An 18,221-nucleotide genomic window follows, 5' to 3' on the forward strand; every position below is an offset into this window, starting at 1 on the left:
TATAGTCAGGAGTCATGTCGTGTCTGACAAGAGAATAGCGTATTGTGTGCTGAGATGAGATGATTGCATTTTGCACAACATAAAATTAATAATTTTAACTTTATATGCAATGTATTTTAAAACAAGATTCTACAATATATAATTCTAGCAGCAATACATGTGGACTTGTCAGAGGAGAGATTAAGACCTCTAGTCATGTGTCTCGTTCTTTTGGGGTTCGTTGTCATATGTGCAAAGAATGGGCCAATGACAAATACACCTCTGGCCACTTGGTTTATCAGATGATGAGTTTTACTATTGAGGAAATTTGTTGTTGTTGGAAATCAATTTAAATTGAAAATTTAATTTAAGAAAGGTAAAATGACCATTTAAGACTGAGAGCTATGGCCTATGTGCCAGCAGCTCAAAAGGACTTGAATCTAGTGCATGTAGCATAATATGTCAACATTTGTTCATTGGCAATGTTCAACCATTTCTTTCACATTTTCTGTCTTTTTTCCTTTTTCCTGTCATTATGTAATGCACTGTTCATTTTGATAAAAAGAGAGAACAACAATAATTTATCTTTGTTTTATTAGTTGCAAAATTCAGTGTCACATCTTACCCCATAAATTGAGACAACTTACCCAGTCGTAGGGCAATATGTCACATGTTTACACTCTATTTCATTGCTTATCAATCAGCGCTGATACAAAATATGAAATACCAAATGTATACTTGAGACTATGGTTATTTACCTGGTATAATGAATAAACTTTATTCCAGACCCAGGGGGGTCCATATAACAAAACAAAAGAACAATAAGAGAATAAAAGAAAAGAAAAAAAGGGGGAGGAATAATGATATAAATAACAACAACAATGCGAACAGTAAAAAACAACCACAATACATTAATTAAAAGTATAATATGTAAGAGTGTAAAAAGTGTAACATCAAGCCTACGTGTCCCTTCACTTATATACTTTATGTATACTATTATATACAAGAACAAATGACACTATATTGTCACATTTCATGGAAAGAAGTCAAATATACACACATTTACTCCAACTTTATGAGTAACAGTGTCATTTTCAAGGGAGTTTTGGAAGGATAATTAGCAGCACAACGATGTGTTCATCCCCGTGCAGGTTCCCCGCTGTTATTGAACTTGTGACCTCATCCCTCAGGGACATGTTCAGACAAAGATAGAGGGCAGCAGAGAGATTTAGACATGCTTATGGAACTTGTGTGGTCTCCAGATATGCACTGCGCAGTCCAGCACACACGCAGACATGAACACACGCTCACACGCACACACACGTTCGAGCCTTGGCTGAAACTTAGCTCTGATTCATAGCGAGTGTGCCGAGAGGAGAATACCCAGCAGTGTTGTACCTAGCACTCGGCAGCTCGTTGAGAGCGGGAAGCACAAAGGAATAAAGCTGTCCAAATAGTCAAACCCCAAATGATGAGGATGACATATAAATGGCTTATTTTGAAAAGGAAGTTGGGGCTCAAATATGTGCATCGTTAACGCTATTAGAATGAAACATCTGAGTAAAACAGGCCACGTGTAAAGACTGGAACGTTTCCTCGCAAAACATCACATATTTGTCCCCAATGTTTTTCACATTAATAGTGAGAGTATATGCGACGTCGTGCTTTCAACACATACCTTTCATTTCACGTGTTTGCACTTAAATGTGGTGTGCTGAACAATATCTTCTACGTGTATAAATATCTGTTTTCCTCAAAAATATTTGACATAGCTTAATGGAGGTTCCAGAAATATGTGGTTAACCCCTCTTCCAAAATCTCAAGCTTCATTTTGATTTGTTAAAAATAACATAATAAATGATTTATTAAAGTGGAACAGATTGAATTGCTGTTTGTGGTTATTACTTTTTTTTTTTATTCTCTAGGACTTTTTCTATGCTGGAAGTGATGATGGTGTGTTATTCTCTTGGGCACTCTGCTGCTGCCGGAGAAGATAATAAAAGCGGCTGCTTCTCACAGAGCACCACCAACTAGGACATGTTCCTCCTCATTCTTGAAACGGGGGAACACGCCCAGACTCTTAGCAGATATTTAAGTCTTATGAAAAACAGCTTTGCAGTTTCACCAACAAAACTCAGAGCTGGGCATCTTTTACCCGATGAATGAAGACAGCTGAAATGGATTAAGATAAATGTCCTTGGAAAAAAAGGAGTTCACTACAGAGTTAAGGAAAATATTACAACACAACACTGACCACTCTGTGTTCCCAACAGATGTGAAGATCATCTTTTTGTTGTGTGGTACAAATGTAGCAGAAACGGACAAAACCTTATTGGGAACTTCAATGACGTGTGAGGTGATCGTGAAAAATATGTCGGTATTGTTTTGACAACTTGAGAAACAGACAAAGCATGATGCACATCATCAATAGTGACACTCTCAAGATACATAGTTGGGGGAAATCCCACGACATGGACTAAACCTGAATAGCAAAAACAACTGAAGAATCCGCTCACAAAAAAAGCTTAGATTTTTTTTTTTATATAAGTGGTAAAAAAAAAACACATAAATAAGTGGTCAACAAACTAATGAATAAGCAGGGGTTTCTGCAAATAATGGGGGATATCTTCTCCCCTCAAAATCTGCAAATAAATGGATTTGCGAATGAAGAAATGATGAATGAAAAGTGAGTACAGAAACATGATTTCTCATAATCTTACCCAAAAAATATAAAGTCAATTTTATAGTCATTGTGTCATTTTATGCCCACAACTCTCCGCTGCGACTATAAACAGTATAATTTGTCTATAAAATTGCTGTGAGTACGCCTCTACAAAGGTGCTAATACACCTTGTAATGACAATCGGAGTGTCACTGCCACCTACTGTAGTGGATGTGCAATTACACTTCATTCACCAAAACATGTTCCTTGGAGTCCTGGCACTGAATCCCTTATTTGAAAAGGACTAGCATATTATTGTCTTCTTTCAAGCTTTTTGCTTTTATTTAACTTTTTTTTTATAAAGACTTTAATTGTTGAAGTACGTTTATTGACAGATGCCTTTCCTGACTACAACATTTTTTTTTCCAGGAATTGGGACTGACTTGACCTGGTTTGCCCATCCAGAGTTTAGGGAATTTTACAGGGATTATTATTCCCAAATGGTCTTCCATCCCAGCATCAATAAATCCTGACCTTGCTTAGCTTCTAGATCAGACAGATTGGGCATTCTCAGTGGAATATGTACGTTGTATAAAATGCGTCTTGTGATCTGTTCTTGGCAAATGAATGACATGTTATCACTCAGCCAACGATTCTGCCCTGAGTGTTCATAACCGTTTCCTTCTCAGAGGGATACACTTTCATTGGCATCCATTCTCCAAGCTAACGGCTAGGCTAATGTTTTTCAAGCCACGTAGAAGCAAGCACAATATTAAAATGATAACAAGTGTATGCTCATATATATATATTAATATTATCTCACATAGACTATATTACAGCTGCATTTCAAAGATAATTCATGCAAATCAGAGGCTAGGCTGTAGGAGGCTATTTTATAGACAGATGGTAAATGTCTGACCTTAGAGGAACAAAGACGTGACACTTATGGAGGAAAACATGACAATTGCTTTCACTTTCACTCACTTTTTTTCCTGTTCTATCACATTGTTTTTATATTGATTCTTCTTTCGATAATTGTGTTGATCATACCTGAGGAACTGTGTTTATACGTGTTGGTTGACTGATTGTGGTAGCTAACAAGCTAAAATATCTTTACTAATGTTTCTTACCAATATTCTGAATCACGTAAACAGATCCAGTTAAGCAAGGATTAAAAGCAAACTCAGTCCTGTGACCAGTTTTGATCTGAGTCTAAACTTGGATTGTATATATATATTTAAATATATATATATACAATCCAGTTTTGTGTGTTTGAAAACCATTCACCTGTTTTTTTTTTCAGATTATCATTTGTCACTTGATACTGGAAAGAATGAACGATACACATATGATTATATGGCATCACCATTATCATTGTAAGCGTTCTCTTGCATCATCAAAGAATCATTAACCAGTCAAAGTCAAGTTTGGCAATACTATTTTGACGAAACGATTGTTTAGACGTTTGATGAACAGCAAAATTTATTTCACTAGAAAAAAACAGTATTTTATTTGCTTTTTTCCATGTTACATATGAAGGAAACACACATTCTATCTTTCTTACTTTCACCTTCTTTTGAGATATGAGTGTGGAAAGCGTTCCAATATTCCACTTATACCACCCAAGTGGATGTCTCCCACTTTGTCATTCTTCCCTCCACTGCTTATAGTCAATGTGCCCCCATGTAGGAAAACCTCTGCATAATCAGTTGGACCACAGCCCAGTCAGATTAGATGAGATTGGAAAAAGCACATTTTGGCACTTTTACAGCTCTTCAGGAAAAAATATATATGTTGATAGCAATTAGGATAAAATGCATGTTTTCTCTTGCAGGCCTAAACGAATAGACATATGAGGGTTTTTTTTTTTATGCAGATGTTACATGACTTTTATAAAAACACAAGTGCATATTTTAGACACACTCATCCCAACCAGTGGAAAATAAAAGTCATGAAGATGTGCTGACAAATGAAGTTTAATTCTCTCTTTTTTTTCAATCTCACAGCCCTGCCAGATAAGTATGAGAATATGATTTATTTATTTTACTTAATTTGTATTTGCTTTTAACAATTATTATTAACAACATATATTTCCTTTTGTTTACATGTACATTCACATCGTACAGTCATGCAAAGTTTTCAAATCTTTATACAATGACCAAATAAAGAAAAATGGAAAAATATTGGCAGTTCCATTATAACCATACAAACAGAGGGGAAGAAGGAAGAGGGGGAAAAAAGTCCACTCTGAATGCTCAGTGCTATTCCAAAGTCCTTATTGTGCACTTTTTTTACAATCCAATATGTAACATGTTACATGTCAGCTGACATAGGTTGCTTATTCATTGTATTAGTAAGGGCATTATGGGCTTCCAACGTTTGGTAAAAACAGTTTTTTTGGAGCCTCAACTAATATGTAATTTGCTCCATCTGATAAATGTCCCATCGTTTCTGAATCCATACATTATACGTGGGGGGGATCTGGCTTCAACCACCTGATAGTCACACATTTCAATGCTGCCGTGAGCAGTAAGTTCAAGAGACGAGAATTTTATTTTAATATATAATGAACTCAAAACAAACACTATAAAGGCATATTTTTTATGTACTGCATGCATGTAGAGATGAATTGTAAAGCAATATGATGTTGTTTGCTATTGCATTTAATGAGCTCTTCATTTTGGTAAAGGTACTCATGCTTTAAACCTTTAATAAAAATTTGTCTTGTAGCAACCAACTATATTTGAGTTGAAATGAATGTATGTATTTAAAATGACAGCAGGGTGGCTGAAAGAAGGCAGGAGTGTTGATCTTCTCATCCTTCGACTCTGAGGGTAAACAGGCAGATTCCAAGATATAAAAGAAGCACACTCACAATATTTAGCTAAGTGATTCAGGCAATAGGAAGGTTACCCACCTGAGCTTTGGGAATGGCTTTTGTGTCAGTGGACAGGTCAACAGCGTATCCATTTTCACTAGCGGGTGGGAATGTGTTTGCTTAGCCTATCTCTGGTCTCGGTGTTTCATCCCGAATGACTGATACCGCTCATTGATCCTCCACACATCTTCACAGCCAACTTTTCAAATCTACTGACTACATTTCAAATACAGTATTTAATGTCCATAATAGGACAAAAGTTGTAGCTGAAATAAAACAGATCAACTAAACTGTTGAGCGAAAAGAAGTTACCTGGTGAAGGCGGGTCAACACCTGTCACACCTGGTAAAGCTTTTCTCTCAGCAGCGTCTCATCTCTGGCTTTGCCTCTTCTTTATTTAGATAAGCTCCTCTTAAATGGATATATGAGACACTTCATATGACATGGGACAAACAAAAGCATTTTTCATTACTACATTACTGAAATGGCCAAAAAAAAACAACAACTTTTTTTTATTCAAACAAATAGAAACATTTCCATACTTTGTATCTAAAAGGAAGTCATTGATTTATTATTGGCTTGCAATATGGAAAATATATATTTTAATCATACCTTGGATCCCCTTTGTATAACCTAATTGAAGCAGGATACACACATATTGATTTTTAATGGTTTTCATTCCAATCCACATTTATACACACAATTATAGTCTGCCATGTTTGACATTTATTTAATTGCTAGCTATGACAGTTTTCTAAACAGAATTGAGAGGTGAAAAAAACTGTGAAACTGAAAAAATAGATATGAACACCCCCCACACCAAAGGCTATTCGGTCAGGATAATCCTTTAAAAATAATAAAAATAAAATAACAATGGGGCCTTTTTATTGGAAGGCCGGAATCAGGCTCAAATTAGTCCCGTATATTGGCAATTAAACAAACATTTTGGGAAATGTGTGTCTCAGGTTCTGCACAAAAAGTTCAAGTCTGTAACTTTGTCAAGTTATGACACTCCAGGAAAATGTAAATCTCCTGACTATGTTCAACGGAGGAAAAGTTTACGCCACAGTATCCAGTTTTGATGAGGTCGATAAATGAAGGAAGGCCTTAGATGCTAACATTTGCTGTCGTGAAAGAAAAAAAAGTAAAAAGAGGCACTCAGATCCAGTAATCCCCTCGCATGAAGGCAAGGAGAACTACAATCATGATGCACTTTCTCTCACATGCCATTTATTGAATGAGATAAATCCACAAATACAAAGTGAGAACACTCGCAAGGAGCTGCTGTAGACCACAACTCACACTCAGATGCTCACACACAGACATACCGGCCAACCTGACCACCCACTCATTAAGCACCTGAGTCACACATCCAACACACAGATAACACAGTATTTACACTTGATACAAAACTGGTTATTTCATTCCCTTTTGTTTTATTATGTTTTCATGTGCAATTTTTCTCAGTTAATAATATAAAATGACCGTGGAACTCATTGCTTATTTAAACTTTATTTATCCAGACAAGATAATTGTAACCAGATTATCATTTGCAATGCTGTAATACAAAACAGAATAAAAGCAAATACAAATACATACACAACAATAAATACCCAGACAAAAATAATTGTATCCGTATAGTCTACAATGACGCATTTGTAGTTCTAGTTCTATTTTCTGTGGTGAAAAAGAGTTTTGAAATCAACTAACAAATTGTGTTTTCCTTAGATGTTCCAAATTAGACTTCACAAATACGGGGAGCAGCTAAAAGCAAAATAAAACCTGATGTTACAATAAATGTGACATCATTTGAAATATGTATATCTGATTAACTGCATGTCCAATGCAAAGGAAATGCATGTTCAAATCTGCTTTTCAGTTGTTAAACTTACTTACTTAAACTTAATTTAAACAGATTGAATTAGTTATTACACACCGAGTTACAATTTTCAATCATTTAAATGTAAAATGTTACTGCGTGAAATGTTATTTTACAGTGAATTGAGGTTTTTAAATATATATTTTTTGAATGATCGCCCCAACTAATGCTGCTTAAATTACATTAGCAACGGATCAAACTATCCTTAAAACCAACTTACAAAGTATGGTATTTTCTTTCCCAAGGCAACAAAAACATCTTTTCATTTCCAATCAAAAGGATGCGCGCTGACAAGATTGATCGCTGCGCTGACAACATCTGCTGAGATTACAGCAATAACTCACTTTATCTCAAGTCATTACATTCATTTTTGCGAGGTTAGGTTGCTTTTTGTATTAGCAAAGAGAGGCCTGGGTGCTAAAAACATCATATTAAAGTTTGACAGCTTGTCAGAGCAGTGAGACAAGACTAATTACAGCCTTGTCTTGCCTGAGGCAGCAAGAAAGTCCGACCTTGCGTTGCTCACATCGACTCACTCTGACATGACAGGATGAGCCAACCTGTTGCCAAGTCTCTCAAAATGGCAGTCATGTGTGACGGTAGTCGCCCCTCACTGATGCTTTGACTCTTTTGTTTTTCTACTGCAAAAAAAGTACCGTATCTGCAACTGCTTATCAATGTCCACAGAACTCCAGTACGAAGCTCAATTAGACCTCAACAGCTATTAAAGCTCATTTGCAGAATCAACAACGTATTTCACAAATGATACACATTCTGCTGTGGCTCAGGAAGATGATAAGGAGCAATTGGAAATTGGGCCAAATGCCTTCATTTGGGCTTTTCAGACTCGTTCAGAGTGAGCTAGGTGCTCTCCTTTTTGTGCCTGATCTCAGCCTGAGATCAAAACGCCGACAAAGAGCCAGCGTTCATATCGACAAATAGAGGGGAGCGTTCAAACTTGGAGTTGTTGAGTCAGGCCAGAATGCCTCATCAGTGCCAAGTTTTATGTTGTAGGTCCATTGCAAGCGCCATCTCTGAGTGTGTGGCATTGTGGAGGACATCCAGATGGTTAAGATGGAATTCCCTGATTGTTATTGAGAGCTGAACCCAACCGGTCCTGAAGTGATCGCTATCGGCCGGCGCTCCTTGAAGCACGCAGCTATTCATTAAAGATGCTTATCGCGCAAGGCTGAGGTGAGAGAAAGGTTTTCGAGGGCAAATCGCTCGGTGGCATCTAAGGCAGGCCAGGTCGACATCAATCTGTGCGCTCGTTAACAATTAAAAAGACTTCAAACAATGTTCGCGGGCATCTTTTTGGAAAATGCAGGGCTGGAGTTGCATATTTTAGCATGCACGCGAGAATACAGAAGCAATAAAAAGCTGAATACAAAATATGTCGGCATGCAACAGGAGATCAAGGCAACACTGCAAGAACCTCACCTCATATTTAATTTAATATGAAATCTGATTGGCAACTTTCAGGCGTAAGTCTTGTCGAATCTTGTCTTGCCTGGTCACTTTTATGCTTTAGTAAGCAGTGTCCTTTCGGTACATATCTGTTTTGCTCCTTACTGTTATGACTTCATTCATTCAAATGTCCACATGTGCTCACCTCAGCTGACACCAGGAAGTGCAGATAGTGTCTCTCTGAGGTGGAACTCAGCAGCAGAGGGCTCTCTTTTCCCTCAATTGTTTTGGCATTGCTTGACACCCAAATAAGCAGATTTACATTTGCACTCACCCAAAGCAATTGTCAATTTAACTTGATGTCTAAAGTCTGATTCAATTGTTAAGTGTGGGCCTTTCAATGAATGCCGAAGCGCTGAACACTTCCCTGTCCGGCTGACGCTTCTTGGCTTTCGTGTCAGTGCAGGCCTCATTTTGCCTGTATTGGAATTTGGTAGACAGCTCTGCCTCGTCCGTGGTGGGCGTTTTAGTGTACTGCGGGCATTTCCATTTACGTGGGCAATTTGGTGGCTGGAAGTCGAGTAAACTTTACTATGCTGGAGCCACGTCTAACTATTGGAGTAGTTAGTGCAAGGCGAGACAGATTCTGAGCTCTATATATTGAACCCTCTCAATTATTGTAGAAATCAATTCATTGAACACATTATTATTATTATTATTTTTATTTTTTTAATTGTATGATGATCATATTAATAAAAATAATAATAATAATAATAATGTGTTCAATATTATTGTAATTGTATGATGATAACATTAATAATGATAATAATAATAATAATAATTATTATTATTATTATTATTATAATCATTATTAATGTTATCATCATACAATTACATTAATAATAATAATAATAATAATAATAATGATGATAATGATGATAATAATATTAATAATAATAATAAAGTTTCTAAAATTGGTTGATACACGAACACGATCGATCGGGGTGAACGGTGGTCTCCCGAGGCTCATTTCACATTGGTGGTCTGTGATCGCCCTGGCCATCTTCATCTGTCCATGGCGGTCTGCTTGCAGTTCCTTATAAATCTACTTAGTCTTATCTGTTTTCTCTTCCACCATGTCAAGGACTGCGGCTGTCATGTGCCCAGTTGTTTTGAGTGGTAAAGAACATGTCGGTCATGTTCACGCCCACAACGGCACAAAACGGCTATTTCTAGCTGTGAAATTACCAACATTTTAACTAGCCTAGCTCCAAGCAGAGTTTGACAGGGAAGGCTCTAGACTTGCACTGGGCATGAACATAGAGCCCATACTGTACACAACCAGGCTAGTGAATTAAGGCTAGTGGGTGTGAAATTGTACTGCTCTAAATTTCTGAAAGCAAGCTGAAATCATATTTAATCAAAGGAGTGAGGTTTTTTTTCTTCTTTCCATACCTGAATATTTGTTCAGCAATTTTCAAAGCTGCTTGTCCACATGAGGTTAACAGGTGAACTGTAGACAATCCCAGCTGACTTTGGGAGGGAGGTGGGACACAACCTAACTGGTTGTTTGCCAATTCCATGGGACATATATAGACAAGCCACTATTGCACCAGCTGACTATTTCAAATCTTCAATTTAACCTAACCTTAGCATGCATGTTATTGGAATGTGGGACAAAGCCAAGATTTTAACCCAGAACCTTAAAACTGTGAGGGCAGTCGTACTAACCATTAAATGTAATCCATTGATTGAATTAAATCGCTACATTTTTAATCTGATGCTTTTGGTGTGAGTTCTGTATTTTAATGTTTGCTGCCTCGGAGTTCCCCTGCTATTACTCTTACTTTGGCTCTGAGTGACACGATGGATTATCAACTTTCAGCCACTTGAGATGGCTACTGATGTTTAGGTTTTCAATAAGAAGAAAGAGGAAGCAACAATTCTTCTGGTGGAAAAAGCAGCAGTGTGTAACCTAAGCATGGTGGAAACCTTCAGCAGCCTGTGGCATTATCTGGACAAACTAATATTGACTCCAGGACAGAGCAAACACACTCAATGACCCGGCTTTATTCACTGCTTCAGCATTGTTGATGGATTAACTCAAATGTTGAAATCTAACTTCAAATCTTCATCTCAGTTTGATCTAAAGGATTCCCTTTTGAGAGTGCATCAGTCACTTAAAAAGGAATTACTGCATAAGTTGAAAGCAAACAACATGAACTCGTGTGTTGACCCCAGGAATGAGAATGAAGCAAGAGTTGCACTTAAATCACTGATCAGCTGCTGCACTGTCATTGCAACACATTATCATAATCACAAACCTCCAACAGGGATGGGAAAGGAATCAACAACCGCCTGTTTCTCCTTTTTTTTAAAGCCATGTTCAGAGGAATAAGAGATTTGCTGCAGTTTGAACATGAAAACGGCAAAATAACGAGTTGGCTTAAAGTGTGACCACAGTGTGGTGAATCTGTGTTTGGGTCAGGTCTGCTTTGAATAAAAACTGATTTGCCTTCCCCCCTAAATTTAGGCTCCAAAATTACACACTCTTAAGAACATTGTAGGAATGCAGAAGGCCTTAAGGTCCTCTTTCTCGCCAGTGTGTAATGAGAAACTTCTTGTCCAAGGGGCCGGTCAAGAAGGCAAACACCTGCACTGATGCGACAGGGGAGAACTTCCTTCAGCTCCATTTAAGCTCCCTATCAACACCCAATTGACAAATTAGAATCCTGTGACTTGCAATTCAAGAATGAAAGCCATTTCGCTGCTCCACATGTGGGGAGAACCTAAGACTAGAAAATCCTCCAATATGAAATTCAAATGCACCAACAGGGGAGCAGATGTCATTCAAAAAGAGTACAGAGGAGTGAATAAGTTGAATAGAATTGTAGTAGAGTTTTCACATTAAAAATACACACTGTTTATACATTTTAGTTTCTTGTCAATATAAAATTAGCCTATATGTACAATTTATTTGTTTGTTAGAATTCAAAAAATATTTCTGCTTTTTAGTGAAGACATTATTATAATACCCAAATGTTCACAATTAATTTTTTTTCAAGAACCCGTTTTAAGCAGGAACTTTTTCCTTCCATAAATTGGTGTTACCAAGTTGGCACGGTGAAAAATCTGTATGCACATTTATGCTTTCCCCAAAAGTCACCCTGAGTAAAGCGGAAACCCTGCATGTGCTTGTTTGTTGTCTCCTCCCGTGTCAAGCAGATGATGTTGGATTTCACTTATGAAGTCGCTGAAACCTTGTTAACTTAGTAATGGATACGGACACATCCTCCTCATTATTGAGCCACAAGAAAAGCACTTCCTCTTTCATTCTCACACTCACCTTTTGTCTGTGTGAGCTACTGATGCCATCAGTGGGTGAAGCGATCATTTCCCATGTCGCCTCAGATTCACAAAAGTATTTAAAATGTTTGTAAGCTCTAATTTTTACAATACATATATTTTATTTGTGGTATTTACAATGTATTCTATTTATTATTATTATTATTATTATTATTATATAATTCATATATTATATATTTTTTTGTTTTTTTACGCTTTTTCTTTTGTTTGATTATTAGGGCCAGCCAATACCTCCAGTGGAAAACAATGTATGGTTGTCAATTATATGTGGATTGGCACACAAAAAAAGGGTGGTTTGCGCCATTGTGGATGATTGGATGCCTACATTCCCTTTAAATGTGGCTAAGTCACATCCCGATGACATCTCTGTGCGGAAAAGGATGCAGTGATCCATGAGTGACCAGAGCATTGTCACTGTACTTGGACGGTGTGGCAACGATTAAGTGGGTACCCTCATTAAATCAGCTGGTGATAACTGCTGGCTACTGTATATGTACAATAATTAGTGGTGCAATGGATCACAATAGTCACGGTTCAGATCAGATCACGGATTTGAGTCACGGATCGGATTGTTTTTCGGATCAGCAAAAAAAAAAAAAAAGATTAATAGTACTTTGTCTTCATTTATTTGTAAAGTGCTTTTTCCATTAAATAAAAAAAATATATCAATTTAAAATGTCTAATATAGCCGTGTAGGATTTAGTGTCGTTATTTATTTTGTAAAATGCTTTTTCCCATTAGATAAAAACAAACAAACAAATCAATTCAAAATGTGTAATATAGCTTTTTAGGATTTAGGAACAACATTTTTAAGTGCAATATGAGCCAGAAACATTCTTATTTTTACATGGTTCATGTGCAAAATAACAAGGTGTTCCTATAATCTAAACAGCTAACTTTGACATTTTGAGTTGAATGTTTTTCAACTCTTTTTCAATGACCAAATGTGTTTTCTAAAATAAATGAAGACAAAGTTCTATTTATTTATTTATTTTAATAATGAAAATACCTCAATGTGCAATTTAAGGCACTTACCTTCCCTTAAACATTGAAAGTGAATTACAAAGTAGCCTTGGTCCAGAATATTGAAAAATAATTAAAGCAGGCTGTCAAACTTACAAGCCGACAGCCAGACACGTTGGTCATGCTAACAGGTAGCCGCTAGCCACTTACGTCGGAGACTTCTGCCGTATCATAAAGTGACAGTGTAATTAATTAGAGGTTCCTTAGCGTCCTAAATTAGTGATTGAACATGAGTTTGGGATAGTGTTGTGTTGTTGGTCGCAACTACATTGTCAATCAACTACGATATAGAAACGTCATGGGCCAACTTCAAAGTAAAAGTGTACTAAGGCTATTTGCTTTCATCATGATGCTTCATAGTAATAATAATAATAATAATAATAATAATAATAATAATAATAATAATAATAATAATAATAATAATAATAATTTAGATGCTTTGATGCCCACTATTGTTACATTTATCTATGAATGAAACACGATAACATCCCCCACACATCCACGGAGCTCAGAATCTGTCTGCCTGTGCACCAATCAAATCCACCAAAATCATGTGAGAGCAGCCTCGACGTGATTTAAATGTGGTCCGAATAGGTGTGGGCTGACTTTCTGCCACCAAATTGTCATTCCACTGGCCGTATCTACAATGACACCCAATTTGGCAAACAGGCACAGCCAGCCATGCGCCTGCATGAAAATCAGGATAAGCCGTGCACTGTCTACATAAATAGAATGCTTGTGAACAATCCACTCACATAGCTAAAGTAAAGGGAAGTCCCCCTATGTTAAAATAAAACATGAAAATAGTACTAACACTTAACTTATAATAAGTGAGGGTGACAAACGTTCAGAGGGGCATTCTGCTACAAATGAAGTAAAAATGTATTTTCATTGGCAAAACAATGGGAGCTTTAATTTCGTAGACAGGTGTACATGCGACACTGCCTCCTAGTGGAAGGAGGAGGGATGGCCTTTCAACGCTTGAATGTTCAGAATTGTCCAGAGGTGGGCACTTCGTCAATCGTCAATTCCCGTCAATGACTATGCCTACCTTTCGGCGAATGTTTCCGCATTTTCGGCGAATGCTTTATGACACAAAGCCTCGTAAAAATACACGGAATGGAAGGACTGCCTGGACTCAGCCTGATCAACGTAAACCTGCTTCAGTTGATACTCAGTCCATTTACTTTTTTTAGGCTTCACGTCATTAAGCACTCGCCGAAAGGTGGGCATCGTCATTGAAGGGAATTGATGATTGACGGAAGAGCACCCTCTGAAACTGCCCTATGTGTAAATATCTTCAAACAGTGCAATGTTTACCTAAAAAAATACATGTTTGCCCAAAAAATGCACATTCAACAACTCACAAGAAAATTTAACATTTACAAATGATGAGTCATGATAAACACACACAACATTAACAAATGTAAAAATCGCTGATATGTTTGTGGATCTGAAAAAACATGTGAAAATCAGGAATATATTTGTGTGAATAATTCTGAGACAAATCTCTCCTCATCTCTCAGCTACTGAAAACAGGTGAGCTGTGTTTGGTCGTTGCCTAAGCCCTGAGCAACTGTGATGTCATTTTCACTCGACAGCAAGGGGCAAAATGGCCTCCCCCTAAAATGGATAAAACCGGCTGGATTTTGCTGCTTAACTCATATTCAACAAATGTAATATTAATCAGAATGTCATGTTTAGACTAGTGAGGTCACATATATAGTATTATTATCAAGAAATGTTTAAGGTTGACTTCCCCTTTAACGTAGATGAGACATGCCGCTACGATTGGCCGGGAAAACGCTTCACCCCTCCCCCTCCCCAAAAAAAAGCAAAAATTACAGAAAATCTTTATGTGTGTGTATTTGTACCCACGAGAGGATGTAAGAGTTGACTTGCTAGTACAATTGTATAAATTCTGAGTACTGTGTACATGTTGTTCTAGATAAGTTCTGTTTCCATTTTTATAGTCATTGTGACTTTTTTCCTTTTTGCCACTGTCGATTATTGGCATCACAGAAAAACACACAAGAAAGGAAAACCAAATGCTTGTGATTTTTAGATGCTCGCTGAGCTCAAGTCTCCCGAGATCTCATGACATCATGCTTGTCGATGGTGTTTCCAACAAACGGGCTTCCTTCAAGGCGTATTTTTAAATTGGATCCCTCGGGAGTGTTCGTCTTTCCATGTTAAGCCGTTGAGTATTTTCCTGTAGTTGTGATGTCACGAGTGCAGCTGCACTCCTTTCCAGTGCGTTGGCTCCGTCGGACCCTTCATTCACTTTCAAGTCATGTTTTCGCCATGCCAAATTAGCAGCCAGCCTTCGGGTCAACGCTGCGTGCGAGCGCGTCGGAGTGAAAAGCAGCAATGAGGAGCGGCGTGCATGCTTCTCCGCAACTGGCTGCACATTGCCGTCTTCAAAGCGTGGCCTTTTTCTTGCTCTCTGGCTTGCACATCCTGGCCGCTCATGAAGAAGCCAAACAAAAATATTGGCTGTTTGACTCTGATTATACTGTCAATGTGGGGAAAGTCAGACAGTTTTATACACGTTTTACTGCATCCCGGATGTTTCTAAAGTCAATAGGTCATGTAAGTTAGTGTTTATTTAGACTTGAGCTTGTCCAACGTACCTTAAAATATGAGAGTTGATGTGGGCTGGCTGCTCCGTCTGGTACTGTTGTCACAACCAGCTAAGGTGTGGCGGTAGCAGGGCACAGTGGAAAGCTTGATTAATGACCTACACTCTTGTTTACCTTTTTACCTTTTGTTGCATTATCTCCTCAACTCACGACATAGTGGTAGAATTCAACCGCTGATCCCGCAGAGTACATGAAGTATAGAACAAGACCAAAAACAGGTTTCGCAAGCATCAGTAATGTGCCTCTTTCGGTTGATAACCAAGCTTCTTAAGCTAGCACGAAATCTTGTTTGTGGGAATTATGACAATTCCAGTTAATTAACAAGGCTTTTTTTTCAAGGGATGTTTGATACCACTTTTTATTTCATATCGATACCAAGTACCGACACAACTAGTCTTTTTGATACATAAAATTTAAAAACAAAACAATGTCAGATCATTTTACAGAAAGACCTATACAACCCAATTTTTTTTAAACTGCATGACATTAATGACAATTTTCTATGATCTTTAATTTTTTGTTCATCTTAATGGGCATCTTTCAGTCATATATGCCTTGAGGTCCTGATTGCAACATGTCTAAAAGAGGGTGGACAATGTTGGCATCGGCTGCTGTCGTGAATATTAATACTTTGAAAAAAGGCCGGGTATCGGCCTGATGCCACATCCGGTATCGGTACTCGCCCATCCCTATTTTTTTAATAAGTGAGTTTAACATATTTGTCATCAGAATGTCAACGTCTACAAATGACTTTTAAGTTTCAAGGATGAATCATCTGTGCCTTTTAAATAACAGGGAGTTTATAAATTGCTATTTCAAGCCAAATACTGGGAAAGTAAATATTTTTTATTATTCTTTAATTCACATGCTCATGAAAATATGAATGGGAAACATTAAGTCCAATAGTGTTTTTAATGCAAGTGCTGTTTTGGAGAATATTTTAAGCATATTAATATTATGATAATCTTTCTTCTGTACTCAGAAACATTTATGTACTCATTTTTAGGGTCACCATCTTATTATCACCTAATAAGAATTTGAGCCAGTAATAGACATGAAGTGCATATCAGTTTCATAATAAACTCTACAATTCAACACGCTTGTTCTCCTTACGGTCATTTTTCTGTAACTACCAACGAGATCAAATATGAAATGACACGTTTCCATTTGGAAAGTCATATGTCCTCATGTCGCGTCTCGGCCCGCTTTGGCCTTCTTAAGCATCCGGTTGATGTGGTGAGCTGGCGGTGCAAGTAGGAACATGGTGAAGACACATTTATCATCCTGCAGACTCCAGAGCGGTAACACTGCCTGCTTGGAAACGTTGGGGATAGTCAGGCAGAGGAAGAAAAAAAAAAGAAGAAGAAAAAGTCAACAGCAGATGAATTGCATGGCAGACATGAACATGAATTTACAAGGAATTAATCAGGGAAAATGATTGACTTCCAAAGCCACCTCTTGTACAAGTCATTATGAAAGATGACAATAACGTTTGTTCTATGTACTTGCACATTTGAATGTAACATGTTCCTCTAACCCAACGCACTTTGTCGCAACTTAAAACCGGCAGCAATGAGCAGAAGCGAACTTGCCAAAAGTTGCACTCTGCTTGACAAAAGCAAACTTTACGTTTCACATGTTTGCATAAACTGTTGCCATGGCGAATCCATTTATTTGAAACTTTAGACAGGAGAGCGAAGTGCTGACACTCGCCGTCTTTGTAAGACAACGTGACGCAAGGCCGACTCTTTCTCTTTTTCCAAGAGGTGCCTCACCTGACGCCACTGTCCTGAGATGATCTGCGGTTAGCTTCAGACGGCGCAAAGAGAAGTTTGAGCTCCAAACACAGTACGAAATCATGTCAAATGCATCGAGTCTTATATCCTGTAAAGTTTGAACTACATGACCTCCACTGTACATGTGATGGATCATTTGAGTTTGATTTAAAGGCCCGTCGGTGCTTTTTGGAGAACCCCTGTCATCTTTTGACGGCTGCTTGGAGAATTTGTAGGCGGTCAGTTTTCAAATCCCTTACAATTATAGACGTCTATCCTTTGGTCAAACAACACAGGAAATCTGAATGAGTTACTGCTGCATCAAAACTGTTGCAATGTGTTAATGTTTTGTGCATAAAACTGATGAAATACATTAACCACTTTATAAAATTATGAAGTTAACAGAATGATTAACATTTAACATAGTGTGGAATAAATATAAATAAGGTCAGTCCAGTTTTTTTAAATATATATTTTTTATCATTCTCTGCCATCTTAAAGGGGAGTTTTCAATCAAAAAAGAAACAATATCACTTTTTCTAATATTTGTTAATACTATTTTTATAACTTTGAAAAAAATCTGCCATCTCTGGCTCCATTTTGTGCTGGA

Source organism: Leptonotus elevatus, chromosome 14, assembly GCF_054856555.1.
Source record: "Leptonotus elevatus isolate MCC_2025b chromosome 14, RoL_Lele_1.0, whole genome shotgun sequence".
Taxonomy (NCBI): Eukaryota; Metazoa; Chordata; class Actinopteri; order Syngnathiformes; family Syngnathidae; genus Leptonotus; species Leptonotus elevatus.